We start from the raw sequence: 26,708 nt of genomic DNA, 5'->3' as shown, positions 1-26,708 counted from the left end.
GATATTCGAATATTCCAGTTCTCCTTTACCTCTCAAACACTGAGATAGTAAAAAACTTAAGAAAATAATTTTCCTTTCCCCAATTAACAACTTACATGTGTTATAGTATATCTTTCTTGTAGTCTCTTGGTCTTACTGGATTCCAGGACAAGAATTCATTTAGTCTGATGGACTATCCAACTTCATGTTACTTAAGGTAACATCACTTGGAGAAGGTGCACCATTCCTTGTAAAAGCCAATATAAGTTAGTCATACTGAGATCTTATCTGGGCTGTGAATACTATGTTATGTTGAAAATTAGGTCAGGGTTTGCTAGGTTGTCCTAACAAACCCTTGTACAGAGAGCCCGTAGACATTCAAGGATAATGTCTAATAGACATTGCATGTTTGTATGATGGAGAAATCATGAGGAAATTCCAAAGACAAGTTGTATGAGGAAAGAAACTACCTAAGTAAAAAATCTTCCAGCATCTAGGGATGTCTACAGTGAAGATATGGGATTTTCTTGCTAGTTGGATGGGTTGGGGGTAAAGCGTAGTAAGTATATCGGAGCACATTCCATGGAAGTATTTTTGAAATGCACACAGAGATGCAACACAGCAACGATACAACAGAGCAGGAGCTTGACATACAGTATGGAAAAAAATCAGGTCAAAAATTTATTTTTGCATCCAGTTTAAGAGGGAGAGGTTAGTGATTGGTAAACCAGCCCTAATGTGACAACAATACTCCGCGTCTAGGCAAATGGTGGCTTTATAGTGATATAGGATAATTGCAAATGTAAGATTTTTTAGTTTAATAGAACAAACCTGCCTTCTTTGCAGCAGATTTAGCAATACCTTCAAGTTGCCTAAAAATGTCAGTTCAAGAAATTTAAACACTGGCCTTTCATAAAATGTTCAATGATTGGAAACATTTCTTGTAATTCATCTTGGTAGCATTTCATAACAGAGTGGATGTTTTCTAAGTATTTTGTCATTTTGTAGGAGTGAGTATTCAATTATATTGGTGAGGTCGTTTATGAAAATCAGCAATAATATAAGTCTAACAGTATTAATGGAGAAGGAGTGGGGGGCTCCTGGTCTTTGTCAAAGTATCCCTCTTAGAGAAGAGGATTATTCTACTGTGCCTGATATCTGCTCTATTGTTATTTTCATGGCAAGTGCTCAACCGAACTCCAATCTATGCCCTCGCTTGCCAAACTTTCACAAAAAACACTCAACTAGCTACAACCATTATATATGATTTCCCTCACTCTCTATCTGTGCCTAAATCTAAACACAGATTCCGTGAACAAAGTTTTATTCCCAGAACTACCCTCCTGTGGAATACTGTTCCGTGTGCCTTCTTCCATAGAAAAGAAGGCATGGTAGCCATCAGGTAAACAAGTTCTTGTTGAGCCGTCCACATAAATAATCAAATTCTAATCAATTACCACCCTTAATGATTACTACACTACCACCTTACATTTATTAACTCTTCGGGCCTTGATATGTGGTGACTCTCAAGTAAAAAAAAAAAAAAAAATCTTAATGAGAATTGTCATGAATGCCAGATGTAACCTAAAACAGTTTGCCTAACAAGTAGATGGATACCATATTTACAGTTCAATATACTTATCAGACATAACTGCCCAAATATTAGTAGCAATAAACATTTTGAGAAAGCTCAACAGGCAGGATTAGAAGAAAAGATCATACAAACATTTAACGAAAAGGTTGAGAATATTTTCATTTCCAAAATGAAAATTAGTTATTTTAAATGAAAGAAATAAAATCTTTTATGTCTGCAGTCAATTTCTAGATAATTGAAAATCATTTAAAAAATCAAAGCATTCTTAAGGAGCCCCCCCCCACACACACACATAATTCTAGCTAACCACTAAAACTGCAGCAGTCAGTTTAAGCTCTACAAAGTTTACGATATGCACATATTATAAACTTGTTAAAGCATCCATCCCAGGACAAATTCAGAACAGAAACTCTCGGTCTCTTTAACAATTGGATTAAATATGATACCCAAAAAATACTTTAAAGCAATCAAAAATATATTGCAATGATGAAAACTGAAAAATACCGTTTATAAGACTGAAATTATGGACTTACAAAAAGTTAAAAAAAAAAAAAAAAAAAAAAAAATCAATTTTTTTGTAAAACCAAATTCACATTGAAAAGCTCTTAAAAGTATCAAAATTTAATCAAATTCTGAGAATCATCATACGTTTGAATTAGTGATTTAAACTTCATTAAAGTCCAGGTGGTCGTGGTGGGTTACACTGCCTCAGGAATAAAAAAATTCAAGAAATAAGATTAATCAAAATGTGCTTTTATGGTAAAAATACAGCTTACATTACTGAAGTTATGAGTTTAGAACACTGTCGGATTTGTGGAATTACATTCCCATTAGAAAGTCTTGATTATTGAAATGCGATCCAATTTTGAAACATCTTAATTTTGTGTAATTAAACTATGATAAAAATCACATTAAAAATATCAGGAATAAAAATCGAAGTGAGGGGGAGTACATGCTTCTCTGCCAGACTTTGTACAAAAGGTCATGTTTATATTGAATGCCGTATAGCCTCAAAATAGTTAGCAGGCAAGGTTTTAATATTTTAGAATAATCACAAAGAAAAATACAATCCAAATCTCTTTCTGAACCTGTATTAAAAATAAACAGGTAATTGCAAATATATTAAAAGATAAAAACAAGTCTCTTGGTTTTAGATGATTATTTCAAATCAGATTCTGCAAATCATTAAAAGTGATCAGCTGTTTTGTTAGATGGTTAGATAGTACATTGCATGACTTGATCAATATTTAAATTTCAGTTTTCAAAGAGGAAATTCCTTCAGAGCAGGATGAAAGTAGCCTTCCAGACTTTTAAACCTATATGATTATCTATGAAATAAAACAAAAAAATAAAACTTATAAAATGTGACTTGGGTCCAGAAGGAATGAGCGATACCTGTTCCTGATTTATTCTGCAACTAGTCCAACTGTTTTCTTTTTAACTACTTTATGTCTGCTATTACAAGAAAACCTTTAGTCAACCCTGTCTTCTCAATCCATAGACGTTTGCTTTCTGACTTCTTATTGCACTCTTTGCAAATCTCATGTCTCTTACCTCTTTCTGGTTCTGATCTTAAAAACCTTGTCACACTATCAATCCTTGAAAGTTTTTCACACCTAAAAGGCATGGTGATATTGCAAGACAAAATATTTAATGAAGCAAAATGTTTACTTGTTATTCAATATTATTGTGGGATGATCTCTTATGGTATCATGGACTGAGACAATAAAAACTGACCTTGTGTCTAACTTTAATCTCATGGGAAGACAAATGTATCTTTGTAAGTATTGGAATTTTATGGTAGTCTTTGATAAAGAGTAAAAGACAAATAAAATCTACCTGATATCTATTCATAAAAAATCTGGAATATTTTCTGTATTAAATTTCACGGGAATAAAAGGAGATCACCGTTAATTACTCTCATCTTGAGAAAGAAATTGGCTGTGGTAGATCAAAGAAGAGTTTGTTGTTAATGGACTTTGCAGATTATAAAGTTTGGAGGAGAGAGGTTCAGGTCAGTCATCTTTATTTTTTTGAGTGAATAATTATGATCATTAATAAACAGGCACTCCAGTAAAGATAATTGCAAATACCATAGAAGAGGAAAAAGAGAAATAAGAGGAAAGAAACGTTTTAAAGTGTGTGTTTAAGACGTTTTATTAATGAATTAGTATATTTTTTTAATTTTTAAACAATATAAATTTAATTGATGACTAAAGTAAAGCACTAAAGTACCTTCAAAAACAATAGGGGAAACGATTGCGTTTTAAATAATGTTCGCATATATATTTTGTTAACTTTGTGCTTATAATATTGAAAATCACATTTTGTGTTCAGACTTGAGTCATTTTTGCTTAAAACCTACTAAAAGAATAAAAACAAAAATAATTAGAAATAATAACTAATCAGAGTAAAGGATATTGAGATGCTTTTGAAACGATATGTATATACTTATTAAGTTAATCTATTATATAATAATATTGTGTCAAACTTGGTAATTATTAAAGATACAAATCTTACATATTCTGATTCAGTATAACCCAAAGTTGGTTATGGTAAAAACGATGTATAAAAAACTCTTCTATTCACTTGGGGTCAACAGGGATAAAATTAGTACATATTGTTGTGTGGGGAAGCAGAAAAAAAAATCACTTTCACTCTTGTAATAGTTTCAGCGTTTGTTTTCCGAATAATGTCAAACGGTTACTGATGACTATCTGCCTGTCTGTCACACTGAACCCGTTGTTAAAGTTTGTCATGAAAAAATCGGAATATCGAAGGAAGGATGTGTTTGAAAGGTAACGTCACTATAAAACTCTATACAATGAAAGACCTATTTTAAAAGATGTCTTTCACTCATTTAACTTTTCCATTTTGTTATCCACACACCGAGCAACGCCGGATGACCCCGTCAGTGTTTATTAAAGCCATCACGTCAGCTGACACCCCGAATTTAACGATCGCGACAAAAATAGAAATTAGTGAAAAAAAATAAATTTAACTGTAAAAGATAAAAATAATTAAGATACAGAAATAAAATAAACTTCTTGATTAAAAAAAAAAAAGTCTTTAAGAAATAATGTTAGAAATCAGGAGACACGATTTAAAAAAAGTAGATTCCTGATTTTTTTTTTTTTTTTTTTTTGTAGACTCAGAAAATTGTGAGTTCACTAAAAACGTGTGGGAGTAAAGTGCGGATTTGTGCGCTGTTTTAAATTGATGTATTATTCAACGTTGAAACTAAATAGAAACGAAACATATTCATGTTAGTATTTTTATGATTAAAAAAAAACAAAAACAAATATTAAATTGCCAGAATATAACATTTGTAATATTAACATTTTATGACAATGCTCATATTTAGCTGTAATGACGCCCCTCCGAGATGCATGTGATACACATACAAGAAATCGATTTAAACAGCACACACCTTTAACAGTAAGACGATTGGAGTTAACCAATCAGTTCTTTTGAAGAAACTAAAGAAACAAAACACAATTTGAAAAAAAAAAAAAGTGTACAGGTGAGATTACAAACACGGGAAGACAAAAAAAAAAAATTAAAGGACACGCACACGTAGACATAACAGTAAGACTATTTAAAGAAATTACACACACACACGCGCGCGTGTGTGTGTCTTAACTACATCATCTGATCGCCGGAGGGATTAATTGTTTTATGATATTTTAAACAAGACAATAATAAAAAAAATAAAATAAAAAGTCCAAATAAAAAATGCGATCATTTCAATAAAATTATAAAGCACTAGCTGTCTTAAACCAGCGTTGCCCGGGAGTCTTTTACTTTCACTTTGTTTTGCTTTTTTGTTTTATAACTATGCCGTTTGTTTGTTTTTATGCCAAATGTAATTACTACAGCATCGTCTCATCATTAGATTATTGATTAAACCAAATTCTTATAAAACTAGGTAGTTTTAATTAAACTATAAAAATTAATTGTGAATAAGTTCCAACATTCAAATTTTTAATACACGAGAGTTGTCTTAGAGTTCTAAGCCAATTATTAAGACTTTCTATTCAACAGAATACATGTTTCCAAATTACTTTCAAATTTCGAAGAAGCTCGAAATGATTCTCACTTTGTTTTTTAATTATTAAAAAATACAGATTAAAACGGCTGTTTCCGAATAAACTAAAATGCATTCTGATGGATTTAAGTTCGTAATTAAATTATTTCATAGATTTTTATTTTATTTTACATTATTGCATTTTTTATTGTCAATAAATATTCGATAAATTGCGAAGTTACGAAAGTCACGTAGAGGCGAGAAGCAAGCACAGACAAGAAGTGGCAACACCGTGTTCAATCATTAATTTTCTACATTTAACGCAAGAAAAACTGAAGAAAAAGAGAACATTTAAGGCAAGTTTGGATTACATGTAAACAGAAAAGGAAAAAAAGAAAAGAAAGTTCCATGGGATGCAACGTGTGTGATGTTGAAGTACAGTCTGATTTACACTTTCTGCAGAATAATTATAAAAGAAAACCCAAGTCTAATTTTCTTGGATTTAAAATAAACAAAAAAATTATTTTTTGTTTTTTTATGTTTCCATTTTTTAAAACTTATTTTCATTGGCGTTATTTAACAACAAACATATCGGTGGATATTTTCACTTCAGTTAGCAAAAAAGAAAAAGAAGTATTTGTTAAGTCTTGTTTTATTTCTTAAGCAATAACTCTTTCAAGAAATGTATTTTAATTAACAAGTGCTCGTTTTCTGAATACGTAAAAGAGAGATAGAGAGAGTGGGAGTAAAAGTGTTGGTTAGAGGGAGTGAGAGAAAAAGTAGGCGGTGGTTGATGTTATCATCCGTCAAATGGTAAAATCAGCGAATATTTATATATTTTCAGAATACAGACACTCGAGATATACAAGGAAACATTTTTTCTTAATAGTAACTACACTTATATCTAAGATTTAATCATTTTTACAGAATGCAAAAATGATAAAATCATGACAGGAAGCAAGAGTCTGATGAAGAGTCACTCAAACAAATCGATAAAAACGAAGAGAATCGTTATTTTTATTTATCTCTTTATTTGCAAAAGAAGAGACCATGTTAGATCTTAAAAATAGATCAAAATATAGTTATATTAATTTAAAACTCGAGTGAATAAGAATATAGGTAGTATAACGTCTAAAAATGATACATAAAAAAGGGGGTGGATCCAACTTGATGGCAATTCGTCACATTCACAATTTGAAAGTTTAAATCTACAATGGTCAAACAATTTTAGTAATTGGACCCCCCCTTTTTTAATGATCTTAGTAAATATAAAAACATTCTTTAAAAAAAAAAAAAGAATCAGAAAAATAAAATCAATGATCTCAATATTCTAAACAAAAATGTTTGTGAAAGGCAAAAAAGAAAAAAAAACAGTTTCGTTTCGTAAGCCGAGAGAGCATGACGAATTGTCGAACTTTAAAGATATAAAAAAAAGTCTCAAGGTTTCTTAGTAAATAACGAAAACACAATCTCATTTATAAATCAGAATGTTTAAAATTATTTAAAAAGTTATTAAATAAGATAGGATCTAGGCGCCATTAATAAAAAAAAAAAGAATTTTCTTATTCGGATTTTTTTGTTGTTGTTAAACATTAGATGGCCTAAATGTTAAGCTTTATGAAAATCAGTGCTACTTTGATTGCCAGTATGTATATACAACGTAACTGAATAGTTGTTATCAACCACCATAAAATAGCATAAAATAAAACTTAATATAACATTGACACTCATTGTTATTTCATTAAACAGTGGCAACTTAGGGCGTTTAAGGTAGGTTTCGTAAGAAAAGCTATACTTGGTTAGACTTGCTTCAGATTTCGTAATTATACCGAGATTTAAATAGAATAAAATAAATATAAGAATAGGTGTTGGTTTGCATACGCATAAAAAAAGTATGATGAACTGTAAAAAAGGGTATATTTACCTGGGAAACAAAATCCAAGTGTGGGACGATCAGTGACTTAAAAAACAACGATGTAAGTGTAAGCAATTGCTGCCGTCGCAGTCCAAAAAGAATAGTTACAGACACACCTCTCCACGGTGAACGAACCACAGTACTTAAGAAAATGTGGTCTTTCAATAATATAGGGACAGGAAGAAGAGTAGAGAGAAACAGGGATTACGATTACGCTCGGCGCAGAATAAAAAATAACAGTTAAAGTAGCAATACACTTATCCAACTTGCACAAATGGCCGCCATTGGCACAGCCACACTGATGACCTCGAGGCTGCTGCTGCTGCTACACCCACCACTACGAATCACGTGACACATAAATTAAATAAGATTCAACGTTATAGCCGATGCGCACGGCAATCCGCTACGAACGTAATGTTAGCTTATTTAATCCCGATCCATATAAAATTCCTATCGAGTAATTATTTTTGAATAAATAAGTTATTTTTTTACTTTATGATTCAAATATTTATAATATTTTTCTAAAAGTAATGTTAAAGTAAAATACTTCATCGAGAAGCATTGAGTACCAGGAAATTTCGGTTTAGTTCGGATTTTGAAAAAGGCACGCGGAAGGCACTGGCTAAAATATCGAACACTAGTAACAATTAAACCTCTCGATAAACCAAACTGACTCTCTATCCTCATATGTACCCTTAAGTGGGCGGATTTCTTCCGTTATAAAAATATCTTTTTTGTAGTCCTTAACTTTTTCAAAAATAAAGATTTCATTTTTAATTCATAATTTTTGAAATTATTTGTTATTACTTGCTGCCGTTTTTTTTTTTTACAACTTAATTAATTTTCTTTTCATCGCATCTTTTTCGTAGGTAACCGTCGCCAAGGCGACCAATCTAAATATTGTTGAAAAGATGAATGAAAAATTAAGGGTTCATTTAAATGTATATTTCTATTAAACGACACTGTGTGGTATTTTGTTTAATTTGTAAAATACACAACAACAGTCAAGAAATACGAAAACTCAGCCGGGTAATTATGTAAATGATTTCTCGTTTTGAATAAGAAATTTTCACAAAGTTAGAAAACAAAAACTTTTTGCGTTTTTATTTTAAAATTTTCTGCACTTTGTTTTCACGTTTGGTGTTAAACTTTGTTTCATGTCATGACATCTTTATGTATGAGCTTATGTCAATGTCGATTGCTCAGAACTGTATTTTGCTTAATTATTTATTTAATTTATTTTAGTTATGATTTTTTATTTGTTAATTTATTACATTTTTTTTTTACCTGTTTTGTTTGTTAGAAGAATAATCACAGATGCACAAATCTTAACATTGAAAACGAATAAGAAATAATTAAATCCTTTCATAAATTAAGTATAGCTTCCATCTCTGAACAAAAGTATAAAATTAATCACAGTTCAAAAAATACATTTTTTTACCACACAAAGCAATTTAAAGAGTTTGAATCAGATGCGATGAAAAGAAAATTAATTTAGTTGTAAAAAAAAAAAAAAAAAAAAACGGCAACAAGTAATAACAAAATTTCAAAAATTGTGGATTAAAAATCATTTTATTTATTTTATTTTATTTATATTTTTTAAATTGTGATTATGTGTTAACCAAAAGTATTTTTAAGTTAAAATAAAATCACCCGAAATAAATTAATGTTGTAGTAGTTATTCAAAAAAATTGACACATTTAATAATTTTCGTTAAAAAATACTGTTTACCTTAAAATATAAAGAGGAGTTTCTATAAAGAAAATACATCAATCAATGCGATGTGACTGTGACGTGGTTATCATTGGAGTCACGGGCGATTGAATATATATATATATATATATATATATATATATATATATATATATATATATATATATATATATATATATATATATATATATATATATATATATATATATATATATATATATATATATATAACACGAGAAACAATGGATTTATTGACGTTTTTGTTAATATGGATGACATAAACACCAGGAAATGTGTTCATAAGTACGGGCAAAATAAATGCCGATGCTCAAAATGTATAAACATTTTGACCCTTCCCTTTAATTAAAAAAAATCACCAAAAATCAAGAAATTAACCGATTTTAATGAAATTGTCAGTATTTATCAAATAATGAACAAATTATTTTTATTTAAATCTTAGTGGAAATGTATTATTTTGTTTAAACAAAAATACCTTTACTAAAGTTATAGTTTTCATAAAAAACGCAAGACTTTATTTTTGCTTTTTTTATATCGTAATTTGTAACAATAAAAATAAAACAAAATAATTTTTATAGAAACATTACGAAAAAAAGCCCCTAAATCCGTATGTTGGTACGGGTTTAGGTTCTTCCAAGTCCCAAAACTACCGACCAGCTTTAATAATTACTAAACGTACAACAAGTATAAACGACAAGAATTTATTAACAAACATGAAAACATGACAACACTGCAATTCAGAACATTAAGGTAAAAAGATTACTCACTTCAATTGTGGGGTTTACGGGAGGAGTGAGGACTGTATTCTAGAGTTGTACTCTGCCTGTCCAACATTGTCTTTTAGGAGAAGAACTTTTTGCGTCCGTGCCTCATGTGTACGGACTCTTCTCTTCTTTTTTTCAAGGGACCTCACTCCTTACCCTATACCGGTAATCCAGTGCTCTTATTGATTCCCCTACAGTACTCCCCCCCCCCAAAATACGGAGTACCTGAAATAAATGGGCAACATTTTTAATTTTATTTAAACCGTCACAAAATTTTTTAAATGTGCTGGCCATCTGACATGTCTACCTGACCGTGTCTTTTTCTTTTCTACTTTCTGAAGCGTCATATCTACCGGCATGGTGTTTAGAGGTGATACTTTCAGATATGTCTCTTCCAGTGCTGTGGGTTTTAACCTGTCTACCGAAATGTTTTGTTCCTCATTCTTGATAAGCACCTTGAAAAACTTATTTTGTCTCTCCACAACCTTAAAGGGGCCACGATACGGCGGTTGCAGGGAATGTCTCCTTTCCGTATCACGGATAAAGACGTGCGTGCAAGTCTCTAAACCCTTAGGTACATATGGGACCATGTTCCTATTCGAGCCTGAGGGAGAATATGCCATCTGGGCCATTTTTTGTTGTTAGCCGGTTGACAAACGCTGTCATGTCCATAACTTTTTTTGGTGCTTCAAAAAAATATTGTGCTGGCAATCGCAATGTGGTTCCATATAGAGCCTCCGCTGCTGAGCATTCCATATCTCTTTTCACCGTTGTCCGCAGTCCCAACAATATTAGTGGCAGATGTTCTAACCACCTTGTATTGTCCGTAAGCTGTGCCCGTAAGGAGGCTTTCAGACTGCGATGTAGTCGCTCGACCATGCCGTTTGCCTGGGGGTGATAAGCCGTGGTGTGTATACTCTTGGTGCCCAAAAGTTTTGCAAGTTTATGAAAAAGGTCTGACTCAAACTGTCGACCTCTGTCTGATGTAACATTTTGTGGTACACCGAATCTGGCCACCCAGCCAGCAAGGAATGTCCTGGCAGTTGTGTATGCCGTCATGTCTGGCATCGGTAGAGCTTCAAACCATCGTGAGAATCTGTCGATACATGTCAGCAGATAGCACTGACCTTCACATGTCGAAAATGGTCCGGTGATGTCGATATGAATGTGCTGAAATCTCTCATCTGGAACTGGAAACGTGCCTAGAGGAGCCCGCGTGTGACGACCGACCTTGGCTTTTTGACACTCCACACACGTTTTTGCCCACGCTCTTGTATCAGCTTTTATTCGCGGCCAGACATATCGGTCTGTTAGTAGCCTTACAGAGGCATTGGCCCCTGGATGCGATAGCCCGTGTACTGCCTTAAATATGTCTTTGCGTAGCGATGCTGGAACGTATGGGCGCAGTTTGTTTGTGCTTGTGTCACACACAACTTTTGTGTGGCTGGTAGGGTTGGTAATTGTCACTAGGTTCAATGAAGTTGGATTATTCTGCAGGAGATTTTGTAAATGTTCATCCTTCTGTTGTTCTTTAGACAAGGTGTCGACGTCAATTGCCGGCTGCAACAGGAAGGAATTAATTCCCCGCGATAAGGTGTCTGCTGGGATGTTGTCTGCTCCCTTGATGTGCCGGATATCCGATGTCAATTGAAGGATATAATCCATCTGGCGAATCTTTCTGGGAGAATATTTGTCCGAGGAAGACTGTAAAGCACCTAACAGGGGTTTGTGGTCCGTGAGGATATGGAACTGCTGACCTTCCAAGAGCTGCCAGAAATGGCCTATCACGGAGAATGCAGCTAACAGCTCTCTGGAAAATGTACTATAGCGTTTCTCAATCTCTGTTAATTTTTTTGAGAAAAAGGAAATGGGTTTGCAGTCCGCATCACATTTTTGTTGTAGGACCGCTCCAATTCCAATTGCGGATGCATGCACTGCTAGGCACAGCTCCTGGTTGGGTTGGATGTGAGACAATTTTGCAGTCTCCTGCAACATAGCCTTGATCTTGTTGAATGCTTCTACCGCGTGCTCTGAAAATACAATGTCACACTCCCTCACATTTGTCAACAAACTTGTCAATGGTAAAAGTACTTGTGCACAGTGAGGTAAGAACCTACGATAAAAGTTTATCAGCCCCAAGAATTGACGCAGCTGCCTCATTGTGGCAGGGATAGGGAAATTTTGAATGGACTTGACCATCTCTGGTGATGGGAATATTCCCCCCTCTGAAATATGGTGTCCTAAAAAAATTACTTCGGATTGACCAAAAGCACATTTTAATGGGTTTAGGACTATCCCATATTGCTTCAAACATTTGAAGACCTGTCGCACATGAACGATGTGTTCCTTTCTAGTTTGGCTAGCAATAAGTACATCGTCAATATATGCACAGACGAATGGCAAATCTGACAACACCTGGTCTATGAACCGTTGGAATGTTTGTGCTGCATTCCGCAACCCAAAAGGAATTCGCATGAACTCGAACATCCCGAATGGGGTGATGATAGCCGTTTTAGGAATGTGTTTGGGCTCCACCAGTATTTGGTGATATGCTCAAATTAAATCCAATTTTGTAAAAAAACGGTTATTTTGAGCCACTGCTGTCACGTCCTGGACATGTGGTACTGGGTATCTATCTGGTTTAGTGACTGCATTCAGTGCTCTGTAGTCCCCACATGCCCGCCATGTGTTAACACCTTTGTTGACAAGATGAAGAGGTGAAGCCTATTCGCTCTTTGAAGAGCGAACTATGCCTAACTTCATCATTTGCTGAAATTCAGCCTTGGCCGCTGTTACCTTTTCTGGTGCTAAGCGCCTAGCTTTGCTATGAACGGGCAGACCCTTTGTTTCGATATAGTGTGTGGTGGAGTGTGGCAAAACGTCCCTATGGAAAGAAGGCACTGAAATTGAAGGGTATTCCTTCAAGAGACTCAGAAAATCGTTATCCTGGTTTGCATGTGCCACTGCTGGACACAATGGAGTACCAGTCCTAACTACCCCACACGCTGTGAGATGCGTTTCTGGATCTTTCAGACACTGGCCTGTTATATCCACCACCAAACCAAACGCCTGTAAAAAATCGGTACCTAAAATAGCACTGTCTACATCCGCCACTATAAAAATGTGGGTAAATGTTCTATGCAGGCCTAAATTAAGGTCCATACACTTCTCCCCATATGTGTGTATTAACGAGCCATTCACAGCTCGTAGTGTGAATTTACAGGGAGGGGATTTCTTGTCGGCTGCAGTCGCAGGAATGAGAAACACCTGTGCTCCGCTGTCCACCAAAAAGGACGTACCTGAGTTTTTGTCCACCACATACAATAGGCGGCCTGAACAAGATGCACCGACAGTTGATGCCGCATTCTTCTGTCGGTTTAAGCTTTTCCCGAACTCTTGTAACTACACGGTGGGATACAGGAATTTGCCTTCTCCCCAAATCTCTTGTGCTTCCAGCAAATGGTCCTATCCTGCCTCCGTTCACTGGAGTGGCTGCGCGCACCCCCCCCCGCCTTTGCTTATTCTCGAGGGTAAGTCTCGCGATGTCCTCCGCCATTTTGTTCATGCGAGCTTCCAATCTGGTCTGTCCCTCCATTAGTTTGGAGAGTCGCTCGTCTTTCTCCGATGTCTGAACGCCAGCCACCGTTGACGACCGTGTCGACATTATATCGGCAATATGGTCAGCTATCTCAGCCACTCGTTCCACTGGCATAGATTCATCTTGTGCAGCTATTACCACCTTATACTCAGTTGGTATACGCTGTAGGAAGATGTTTGACAATATTATTGTCTATTGTCCCTTCAGCCAACTTCTGCAGGCGCTTTAGAAACTGTGACGGCGTGCTATCCCCCATCGTTTCCTGTTCTAATAATTGTGAGATTCGCCTGTGTGCTGAAACTGACACAGCAGTTGTCACTCTTTCTCGTAGGGTGTCATATGGTTTCTCCGTGGGAGGAGATATAATTAGGTCTCTCACCTCGACGATAACATCCTGAGGTAATATAATCGCCACATGGCAAAACTTTTCAGTCTGTCCTGATATCGTTTTCTGCCGAAAATATAAATCTAGCTGTACGAAAAACAAAGCAGGGTCATTCCGTACATCCGTTGGAATCAGACTGAATGTGGGCGACGCCATTTCACATTTATTTATGATTTTTATTATTATTATTATTATTATTTATTTTTATCTTATTTATTTATTTATAGCGACAGTTAGGTAGATGACATCGTATAGTAGTAATAGTAGGGACAGAGCAAGAGGAAGACGAAGTGTGACGTAGTGTTCACATCAGCCAATCACGAGACTGGCGCCGCGTGCAAATTGAAGAAGACGCGGTCGGCCATATTTGTTGTGCGAGAAAAATGTGAATATCCCGATGAAAGGGTAATGATACTTGTATAAAATAAATCTCGGCACAAAAACGTAACTAGTCATTATTTTTTTATTTTTTTATTTTTAACTTACGTACGTAAATGTTTTGTTCATTTATTTTTAACTACTCTGACGCCGGGATTCATGTTATGGATTATTTTTATTTAAGAATAAACTTTAATTTTACGCATTTTCCTTTTGTTATTAAAACATAAAAAAAACATTGCTTTGCGTATTCTATGTTGCTAGTTGGGGTCACCACTGTTGGTACGGGTTTAGGTTCTTCCAAGTCCCAAAACTACCGACCAGCTTTAATAATTACTAAACGTACAACAAGTATAAACGACAAGAATTTATTAACAAACATGAAAACATGACAACACTGCAATTCAGAACATTAAGGTAAAAAGATTACTCACTTCAATAGTGGGGTTTACGGGAGGAGTGAGGACTGTATTCTAGAGTTGTACTCTGCCTGTCCAACATTGTCTTTTAGGAGAAGAACTTTTTGCGTCCGTGCCTCATGTGTACGGACTCTCCTCTTCTTTTTTCAAGGGACCTCACTCCTTACCCTACACCGGTAATCCAGTGCTCTTATTTATTCCCCTACACGTATTAATGAATTCTATATAACTCGAAGGAAAATGAATTCCTGGAACTACCGATATTACCATTGAATTAAGAATTGTTTATTTAATATTTTCATACAAAAAAAGTATAATAATTGCAGAAAATATTTCTACTTTTTTTTTTAATTACGGATTTCGCATAATTTTTATATGCAAGATTTTAATAATTTCCTTGCTCGCAAGAATGTGAAACTGTCGGCGTAACATAATTTTTATATAATATTGAACAATAATTTTTTTAAAAAATTCATTTAAAAACAGGAACATAGAAAAATAATTAAATTAAAAAAATGGAAAAATTAATACAAACGTTCAGAAAAGAAATGTACGGATGCGGGACTGGGAAAAAAGAACTTCCTCCCTTTTAATTACATGACGTCATTTACACAGTCTTTCAACTGCTTCAAATTTTGGGCCTTCGTCATTTTCGTGTTTACAAAATTTTAGTTTGTTGCGTTTTGCGAACGCCAGAATCACTCGGTTTTTGGGCTAATTTATGTTTTGTATAAACAAGGTGTTGTTTTTATTTTTTTATTTATTTAATTCAATATCTTAGGACTTTACTAATTATCTTTGAAATAGACTCAGAAAACTAATATTTATCTTTTAAAGGATTTGGTAATGTTACCTTACGCTACAACAGAACAGCGATCACTCTAATTTGTTTGTTTTTTTTTAGTTTTTTTTTAGGGGTATTCGAGGTCGCTGACAACGAATCTGATAATGAAATCCGCCGCAAATTTACCGTTTGCATGATATGAGCCCCTGAACCTTGGGACTATTTTGTGCCGTTTCACCGCCTTCGGCAGTGTTTTTCTTACACGATACGTTCGCGTGCGAACGGGCGTAGTGAAGTGTCTTATCACATCGCGTAGGAATCTTTCAAATGTGGTTCATTTTTTTTTTTTTTTTTTTTTCGTCTTACGTAGTTTTTAATATTGATCAAAAAATAAAGTTTTCACGAGCGATTTGCAAAAACATAAACACCAAACACACTTTTATTTTTTTCGTTCTTTTTTTTTGGGGGGGGGTCCATTAACAGGTGCTTCTGCAGTTTAATTAACAATTTTTCTGTAAATAACGCGCCACCATTTACCATTTCACAAAAATTCTGTTTACGTTGAGGAGCGGGCGGTAGTGGTGCTGTCTGGGGCGCACGCTCCTCAACGTAAACAGAATTTTTACAAGAAAAAACACTACTGAAGGCGGTGAAATGGTACAAAATAGTCTCAAGGTCCAGGGGTTCATACTATGCAAACGGTAAATTTGCGGCGGATTTCATTATCAGATTCATTGTCAGCGACCTCGAATACCTCTAAAAAAACAAATTAGCGTGGTCGGTGTTCTGTTGTAACGTAAGGTAACATTTACCAATGGAATTTTTACAATGACTTTATCTAACTTCAAAATTTAGCGTAATTGGGTAGTTCGCCGTGAGAAGATTTTCATAACTTTTTTTTTTTTTCACGTGTACAAATATTTTTTCTGTTTTGGAAATTAACTTTAGTCCTTAATCTTTCACATACAATTAAAAAGTAGTCGGAAACCTACAAAAAAATTATGATAAATCGGCTTTCAAAACTAGGTCCCCCATTTTTGCCCGTACCTAGTGTTTGTTTTTATAAGCAATATATATATATACTAGCATGGGTACCCGGCGTTGCCTGGGTTGACATGAAGTTTCGTTTGAAAAAAAGAAGTATCTGATATCCTCTCCAGTCTCCACCAGATATTTCGGCAGAAGGGATCACTATCCTAAGAAAACTCACGATTTTGTGAACCTAAAAAAATAACGTTTGTAAACATTAATGCGTGCATTTATTTTTTATTTTGGTAAATGTGTAGTTTAGCAGCGCAAATTATTTGCCAGACAAAAAAAATATATAAATTATTTTTTTATATAAAAAACATTGTTAGACCCAAAGGCTGAAATAAAACCAGAAAAAAATTTAATTTTTATTTTCTTATCATTTATATTTATTATTCGAGGCCGCTATATTGCTTTTAAAATTTGGCCTTTCTAAGGTTTGGCAGATTGGCCTTTTTAAGCTCTTTCATGGACTATGTTTTTGGCCGCCATACTTTTTTTGTGATGGAAGAGCATAAAAAAGGCCAAATTTTGCCTTAAAAAAGCCAATCTGCCAAACCTAAAAAATGGTCTCATAAAAAATAATTAAATTTATCGTTATTTTATGTTTCCAATGTAATCCCCCCCCCCCCACTAGAAAAAAACAAATTGTATTTGTCAGATTCTGCCGTCCTCCTCAATTGCCAAACTTGAAAAAATGCTAGAGGTGACATGTCTCATTGAACGCTTGGTGGCCAAAAAGTGGGTGCTCATTTTACTTTAAATCTATATAGAAAAGTGATCCCCCATTCTAACATGTTATTTTATTTATTTTTTTTCCAAATTTCTTCCCTCATAATATTTATAAAGGCTGTTTAAATGTAATAGGCTGAAAAAAAGTAGATCTCCATTTTTTTAGGGATTAAATGCTGCTGGGTCACATCGTATAAAGTTACCTTCTAATTAGAAAATTAAGTTTGTAATCGATGAAATTAACGCAAAAAAAGAAAAGGAAAGTGTAAATTGTGGAATTTAGAGGGGAGGCAGTACATCTTCATTTTTTTTAGGTATTAAACGATGCTGAATTACGTGGTAAAAATTTACCAATTTCTGTATTGCCGTAAGAAATAAAATAAAACAGACAAATGAAATCTTTTCAGCTTTTTTCGTAAGTGTTTTTTTTTTTTTAATATTTAAAATAAAAGCCAAACATTTTTTCTATCTACACGGAATTATTTTTCCAGCTAGAAACTTAATGAAATTACCAAATGATATTTGGTAAACGTTTGTCTTTGTTTTTTTATGGATAGCATCTAGGGGCAAATAACTCTAAAAAAAAAGTTTTAAAAAAGGTCGATGTTGAAAATATTAATTCCAAAATAAATTAAATTAAATATATTATCAATATAATTGTTGTTTAAAATTTATTAAATAACAATTTTAAATAGAATACTTTAAAAAATTCTTTAAAAATTAACTAAGATACCACTATTTAGTAAAATCAATTTTTCTTAATGTCATATGCAAATAAGGTGATCTCTTAATTGTATATTTTTCTAAGTATTGTACTATATATAGAAATAAATGAAAGATTAAAGAAAGACACGTTTTTATATATATTAATCAAATTGTGAACAAACAAACAAACAAACAGACAGACAGGAATACGAATTTATATATATAGATAGTGTTGCATGGGGGACTAATAAGTTTTCATCGTCTTGAGTTGCGTCCCTTACCGGTGTACGTTTTGCTTTTGTTCACAATGATAATAAAGACGCCATTATGTAAAAGCTAATCGATCGTTCTGTCTTTCTAATCCATTAACATCCTTAATAAGATAATGACACATGGTGGCAGCAGTGGGATGGAAACAGTCCAAGTAAGATGTAGAAAAGAGTAAGTAATGGAAAGTTATTTGAAGAAACAAATAAGTAACTTTATTGTCCTTGTTTCAAATTGTAATTTATATGTGCGTCACGTGGACGGGAAAAAAAAAATGTCAGAAGCGGACATGGAAGAAACAAACAGACCAGTGGCTGGCATAAGGCCTCCGGCGCCTCTATGTATGGAAGACAATTTAGCGGTGAATTGGAAGTTGTTTAAACTGAAATAGTATAACAACACCATTATTACGTGTTTGACGAAACAGTCATTACAATATCAGAGGGCACTTTTGCTTCATACGTTGGGAGACGATGCACTGAAAGTTTACTACAGGTTTCAATTTTCAACACCCGAGGACACGCACTGAAATTATTCAGGCATTTGATAAATATGCTATAGGGGAAACAAATGAAACCTACGAGCGTTACATATTTCATTCTAGAAGGCAAGGAGAATCAGAGACTGTGGAATCTTTCATTACGGCACTTCGGACGTTGATAAAAATGTCCAATTTTTACGACAATTGCGTTTCATCAGTACTCAGAGATCAGGGGTAGTACTGAGAATACACAACCCTCAGACACAATCTGATTTATTTAAAATAAGACAGACTTAAAAAAATGTATTGACATCTGTAAGCTGTCTGAAATGCTACAGTCCAGTCCAGAATGCTAAGATCTGAAAGAGTGAATAGGGCTGATTGTAAACCCAGGAGAAAGACATCGGCACAATCTGACAGAGACTGCGGGGCATGTGCATTGCAGCATGGAGCGAGCAAAGAGTTATGTCCTGCATTTGGTAAAACCTGTTATAAATGTAAGGGAAAAAACCACTTTGCCGTGAAATGCAAAGTATCAAGGAAAAAGAAAGTGCAGACTGTCAAAACCCAACATTATGACCAGGAAAATGACAGTAATAGTTGTTCAGACTATGGACATGTAGACAGTAACAATAAAGGAAAAGGTGAATGCTGTAAGTCAAGAGGTGATAAAAGCGGAAATGATGGTGAAAGGAAAACCAATTGCCTTTCAGCTCAATAGTGGAGTGTCAGTGAACATATTGAATGAGAAACACGTGATTGGAAAAACACTGGAACGTTCAAATAAGACTCTTGTCATGTGGAATGGAGCAGAAGTGAAGCCATTGGGAGAATGTTGAGTAAAAATGATAAACCCCAAAAATGGACAAAAATATGCAGTCAAGTTTGTCATTGTGAAAGAAGATGTCCATTCCTTACTTGGAGCAAATGCAATCCAGAAAATGGAAGCCTACGGATATGCATAGACCCAAGACCACTGAATAAAGCTTTGAAGAGAGAACATTTTCAGTTACCTACACTGGACGATTTACTACCAGAACTGGCTGACAGCAAAGTATTTTCTACCCTGGATCTACGAGATGGATTTTTGCATGTAAAATTAGACGAAGCCAGCAGTCGCTTAACAACATTTTCTACACCATATGGTAGGTTCCGGTGGAGAGTTTTACCTTTCGGGATTGCTCCAGCACTGGAGATATCTCAAAAGACCCTTTTTTGTCCGATATGGGGGGGGATTAACAAAGCAGATGATCTTCTGGTAATTGGGAAGGATAAAACGATGGAAGAAGCAACAATTGATCATGACCAAAAAACTCAGGCAACTGTTGCAGAGATGTTGTGATCGTGGGATGCAATTGAATGCTGAAAAATTGAACCTACAACAAACGTTTATATCTTTCCTGGGGCACATGATTACCAGTGATGGTTTATGTCCTGATCCTGGGAAGGTAAGAGCCATAAAAGAGATGCCATGCCCAACAGATGTGAAGGGAGTGCAACGATTGGTTGGATTCGTAAATTACCTGGCAAAATTTCTACCACACATATCTGACGTGATGGCCCCAATTAGAAGTTTAATGAAGGTAGATGTGCCATGGACATGGTCCCAAATTCATGAAGAGGCTTTTGGGAAAATTAAAGAGTTAGTGAGTGAGGCACCAGTATTAAGGTATTATGACTCCAACAAAACTTTGGTCATTCAATGCGATGCAAGTGAGAAGGCATGGGGGTTGCACTACTGCAAGAGGGTCAACCACTAGCCTATATCAGCCGTGCACTGACTGACACAGAAACTTGGTATGCACAGATTGAGAAGGAACTATTAGCAGTAGTCTACGCATGTGAACGGTTTCACCAATATACGTTTGGTCGATAGATAACAGTACTAATTGATCATAGGCGACTGGAAGCGACCATGAAAAAAGAATTAGTGAAATGCCCAAAACGACTGCAAAACATGCTGATATGACTACAGGCTTATGATGCTACAGTTCTGTACCATCCAGGTAAAAAAATGTTCCTTGCAGACATGCAATCAAGAGCATACATCTATGGATTGGGCGGTGAATATATGGACGATGAAGATGATGTCAAAGAAACAGAAAGGAATATTCCTGTAACAGAGAGAAGGCTGCTTAAACTGTGCTCAGCCACAAAGGAAGACAGAAGCATGCAGCAGTTGCAGCAAGTAATTCTGGAAGGATGGCCAGAAGACAAAATACATCTTTACCCAGAGGTGAGACCATATTTTAATATGCGGAGTGAAATGACGATGCAAGATGGGTTAATTTTCAGAGGAAACCGGGTAGTGGTCCCACTGACACAGTGTTGAAAGAAAAGCTGCATTCCACACACCTGGGAGTAGAGGGATGTTGCAGAAGAGCAAGAGAATGTTTGTATTGGCCAAATATGAACAGTGACATAAGGGACTACATTTCAAAATGCTCCACGTGTAGAAAATATGAAGTAGTCAATCCAGCAGAACCATTAAGGATCCATGAAGTTCCTGACAGACCCTGGGCGAAAGTGGGAATAGATCTCTTTAAATTTGCAGATAGAGAATATCTCTGCACAGTTGACTACATGAGCAACTTTTGGGAAATTGATCATTTTCTCAATACACAAGCAAAGACAGTGATAACTAAACTTAAACACCATTTTGCACGACATGGAATACCAGATTAGGTGGTAACTGATAATGGGCCTCAGTTTAGTAGCCAGGAATTTTCTACCTTTGCAAAAAAGTGGTGTTTACACATACACCTGTCAGTCCATACAATAGCAAGGCAAATGGTAAGGTGGAATCTGCAGTAAAGATGGCAAAAAAACTTTTCCAGAAAGCGATGGAAGGTAAGGCTGACCCATACCTAGCAATGTTGGATCACAGGAATACGCCAGGCAGGGGTCTCTTATCACCAGCTCAGAAGCTGATGTCAAGGAGAACAAAAACACTTCTCCCAACCAGAGAGGATTTACTCAAGCCAGAATTGCCCAAAAATCTAAGAAAAATGGTGAAGCAAGAACGCAGGAGGCAAGAACATTTTAAATAGAAAAAGTCGATTTTTAATATTTTTCATTGTTCTTGTGCCTAATTTTGTTTGGTAATTTTTTTTTTTTTTAAATAAAATATATAAATCAATGTCAGAGTGGGAAAAAAAACTCAACTTTATATAATACTAGCATTTCAGCCCGGCGTTGCTCGGGTGTTTGTAGGTGTAAGTTGAGCAAAATAAAACAAAAACGGTCAATTTTTTTTAACTTTGACCCCTATTATGACCCCTTAATATTTATTGTTTTGGGCTCAAATCAAGTTATTAAGTTAGATCCATGTCCAAAACTTATATCTAAAATTTCAAGTGTTTGTACCCAAAATTGGCGGAGGAGTTTGGTAGAGTTCTCAAAGGTCAAATCCTTGAACTTTGATCCCTTAACAGCCAAATTTCTGGCCGAAAATGTATTACAAAGGTTTTCCCAAATCTCAGTACCCTGTATATCAAATTTCGAGTCTGTAGATTTAAAATTGACAGACTTATTGTTAGTATTATAATACTTTTTTTGTTATCATCTTTTTCTTACAAAAGATTAAAAAAAAAAAATAGAAAAGAAAAATATGCATTTTATTTTCAAAGACAATAATTTATACTTACAGAATTTCAAACACAAGCGCACATGCATTCAGGTGAACACACGTACATATACACAGACAATCCGAGTTTTGTGCCAACGGCAACGAATGGAAACTCTTAAGAATGAAGCCGATGACAAAATAGAATTCGTAATCAAGAGCCGATTGCGTTTAATTCGTCCCATAATTCAATTTTGTTCGCCTTTGAACTTGATTGATAGATTTTCGTTTATAGAATTCTGTACACCCTAATATGCAATTCCATGACTCAAGAAAAATCTAAAAATATTTGATCAGATTACTTCTCATTCTATGATTATTTTTTTTAATTTGCTATATTAAGCTGGATAAAAGTATAGTAGACGTACCCGTGGTTCGTTGGGTTACAACCACTATCACTGGTTGTTCCACTTTGATTTTATTAAAAAGAAAAAATAATAAACTTTGATATATCTGCGACAAAATTCTGGGATCATCATATTCAGTTTAATGTCTGTTTTAAATGCAGCCATGCATTGAATCACTTTTACAAAGTTAATTTCTGCCCAAGTCTTTATTTATCCCTCTTTCTCTCAAGCCCATTTTTATCACTTTTTCTCATGTTTTTTTAACCTTTTTATATAAACTAACTTGCTACCTTAACTGCTCTACACCTACCCATCCAAAGAACTCTCAACCATTCTTTTAACATGGCCATACCATCAAAGTCTCTTGTTCTGTATGCATCTCCCTACACTACAATTTACATTGTATCATTGTCATATCATTTATCTCTATGTAACACATGTTCTCAACCCTAACTGACTATGATAACTAACACAATGTTTAAGTTAGAAAGAAAGAGTCACACTTTTTTTAAATGCTCACATTAAGAAATGTTAGAGAGTGGATGAATCAGCATAAACCCTGTGTATCGCTTTATTGCAGGTCAATATTTTTTTTAATTTTGAAATTGCTATGAAACGCAAAGAAGTGAAATTTAGTACACTGGAAGAGCATAACAAGGTGCCTTATTTTCCTGATTTTTGCAGAATTTGAAGAAATATTTTGAAAATTATGCTAATTTTTTTATTTTCTGGTAATTTTAAGTGGGTATCACTTTATTGCAGGTCTCCCAAAATGCATAGAAAGGATCGATTTACAGCTAGTGAAAAGGAACGTGTTCTTGCAAGCCTTGCAGAAGGTTTATCTCTCATAGATTTAGCCAAGGAGCTTGGAAAAGATCGAAGCACATTGTCTTCATTTGCTGAAAATCTAAACATCAAACCAAGGAAGGACAAAAACACAAGAAAGTCAGTTTTTGCACGTTAGAAAAATTTGCCATCAACTTATCAAGCATCCAGGCAGCAATAGTGCTGCTATATTTGACAAGGCTGGAATACCTTTCTTGTCCAGAAAGACATGCTGTAATGTTTTAAACGAAATTGCAAGAAGCATTAAGTCCATAGCAAGACCTATTTTAAACCAAACTCAGAAAGAAAATCTTGGGCTCAGAAATACATGAAAACCATTTTTGAAAATGTTCTTTTCACCGATGAGACCAGAACAACCCTTGACGGATCAAATGGGTGGGTCAAAATTTTAAGTCCTCTTGGATTCCCTACCCCTCATCGATTCCTTCATCAACAGAGAGGTGGAGATGTCATGTTTTGGGCTGGAATAATTTACAATGAACTAATTAAACCATTTAAGGTGCCAAAAGATGTCAAACTGGTAAGCCAGTCTTATATTTTATTTTAAATGAGCATTTGTCACCATGGCTTGATGACCTTCCATCGGCACGTCAGCGCAAATTGATTTTTATTCAGGACAATGCGCCATCCCACTCAGCCAAGGCTATGACATCCTACCTTAAGTCATTAGGCATTAGTGGAGAAAATTTGATGACATGGCCACCTTGTTCTCCAGATAAAATCCCAGTTGAGCAGCTCTGGTCAATAAAAAAGATGAAAGTTTATGAAAGAGATGTTCAATTTTTGTCAAAGGATGAACTTTGGAGGAAGATTTTGGAAGTTTCCAATAGCATCACATCATCTCAAATCCACTGATTGACATCATCAGTTAACAAGAGGCTATTCAAAGTTATTTTGAAGCATGGGAGTTATGTTGATAAATAAATATTTCCTTAAATAAAATAATGTGAAATTCGTTCTTGTTATTTGGTTAATATTGTTACTGGATATGTTCTTTATTCCATATAAATAGAAATATAAAGTTAGTATATTGTTTTATTATCAAAAATATACATTTTTAGACACTTGCAATAAAGTGATACACATTTAAAATTACCAGAAAATAGAAAAATTTCAAAATATTTGTTCAAATTCCACAAAAATCAGTGAAATAAGGCACCTTGTTATGCTCTTCCAGTGTTATACCAAATTTCATTTCTTTGCGTTTCATAGCAATTTCAAAATTAAAAAAAATATTAACCTGCAATAAAGCAATACACAGGGATATCAGGATTGAGGTGAGAAACAGCTAAAATATAGATGAGTTCAGTTAATTATAAATTACTATGATTAATAGTAATTTAAGTCAATTTTTTCAAATATAACTCAATCTCAGAACTAAACACTATTTAGCATATATATATATATATATATATATATATATATATATATATATATATATATATATAGTAAAATTTATGATTATATTAAATATGAGTTAAAATTTGTTCCCCAAAGGCTTTTTTCTGTATATATTGTACAGGTTCAGTAATATTCATCTTTATAAGCATTTGTGTACTAAAATCAGAATTTTTGTTTTAGTTACAGAAGGTCCTAATGACCTATAAAATTTTATTTTTCTCCAGCTCTCTTAACGATTAGCCAAGTCTTGTAATATCCAAACGAGAGCAATGACAATGATATATATGTATACATTCAGTACCCAAGTGTTTTACATTTATTCTTTTTGCATTGCTTTTTCTCTCCATTCCTTCTGTTTATGGTTTCTTTTATTGTTTTTGCTTTTCAACATTTACTGGGGGGTTCTATTGGGGGCATCTTAAGTGGGGAATTGTACAACAAGATATTTGTTCACATAACATTTAAATATCGGCATGTTGGTAAAGTCAGAGATACAAAGAGCAAGCAGTTTGAGGAAAGAAAATATTAGAACAAAAGAATTTTCTCACAGGCCTGTTTTGACATCGCATATTTCAATCTCTATTTTATATTCTAGACATATATCTTTATTGTCACTGTTATCTTGAGTGTTAAACTGGTATAGTAAAAGATGGAGAATAATTATTGAGTTATCTATAACTGATTTCTTGCTTGTACTAATCAGATTAGTTAGCTAGATGGGGTGATTCCAATATTGTTTCTGATTCTGATACAATTACCGATTCTGTTCTAAATTTCTGATGCCAATACAATTACTAATTCTGGTTTTGATTCTTCTTATTCCTCTAATATTAAGCTATAGAATTATTGTTTATTATTTTTTACGGGTAGTTAAAAATAAAAAATATTTATCACTTTATCATTAGTATCAATAATGGAAATAAAGTTTTAAACAAAAACGTTTTTAAAAAACTCAATTAAAAGAATCGTTTTTAGCATCAGAAAATAGGTAAAATAATTTTTTTCCCGAAAATATTCTGATTTTTCAGATTTCTGATTCCAATTAATCGTCCTAACACCAGGAAGGTAACATGTCCGTGGGCATTTAAAATTTTTAACAATCAGTTTATATTTAGATCTTCAATCATGTCTTCGATCATGTGGACAAAATTATCAGACGATACCCCACATATGAATTTGTTTCAAGTGGATTGTGAATTGCAGACAACATGTCCCACTTTCTCCATCAATGACTGTTAAAATCTTAACTAAACAGTATTTCTTTTGCAATTTTCTTTGCTGAACTAATAAATTTATTTGCAGTAATCCATATAATATATTGCTTGTTCCTTTCTTAATTTGTATGTTACACTTTGAAAAAGTCAAATACAATTTTTAAAGGCCAAATTGCTTCAAAAAGGCTAAATTTGCGAAATTTGACTTTAAAAAGGTCAATCTGACAACCCCGGACAAGAATATGAGAGTGACCTCTCTTTGATGTAGTCTTGTTTTCGATTATCATCATAATAATATATGATCATTGTTGTAATGGTGTTAGAAAAGAACTTGTAGTAATTTAGATTTGCAATGGGTTTTCACAACAAAAAAAGTCAGCAAAACATTATGTAAAAAAGTAAACATTAGGAAGAAACGGGGAAAAAAAGAACATTGTCTGCCAAAGGTGTTGGATTGAAGGAGTAAATTAAAGACTGTCTCTTACAA

General features: G+C 34.2%; 2 protein-coding genes across 4 annotated transcripts in view; one reads left to right on the top strand and one right to left on the bottom strand.

The window, feature by feature from the left end:
* The window catches only part of LOC145293169 (AP-2 complex subunit alpha-2-like), a 234,228-nt gene extending 226,351 nt beyond the window's left edge, over positions 1–7,877 (bottom strand). Inside the window, exon 1 of the mRNA XM_080139634.1 lies at positions 7,525–7,877. The gene's annotated coding sequence lies outside the window, so the exon portion shown is untranslated. The remainder of the gene's footprint in view (positions 1–7,524) is intronic.
* A 524-nt stretch (positions 7,878–8,401) lies between these two features.
* The window catches only part of LOC145293168 (doublecortin domain-containing protein 1-like), a 562,737-nt gene continuing 544,430 nt past the window's right edge, over positions 8,402–26,708 (top strand). For 2 of the 3 annotated variants that reach the window (XM_080139632.1, XM_080139631.1), the window contains exon 1: positions 8,409–8,544. The gene's annotated coding sequence lies outside the window, so the exon portion shown is untranslated. Of the gene's footprint in view, positions 8,545–26,708 lie in introns of all 3 variants that reach the window. The other variant, XM_080139630.1, reaches the window with a different exon arrangement.

Source organism: Euprymna scolopes, chromosome 14 (assembly GCF_053919585.1).
Source record: "Euprymna scolopes isolate OS-2025 chromosome 14, ASM5391958v1, whole genome shotgun sequence".
NCBI lineage: Eukaryota > Metazoa > Mollusca > Cephalopoda > Sepiida > Sepiolidae > Euprymna > Euprymna scolopes.
Note: the sequence above shows the minus strand (reverse complement) of the source record. Positions and strands in the feature narration are given on the sequence as shown.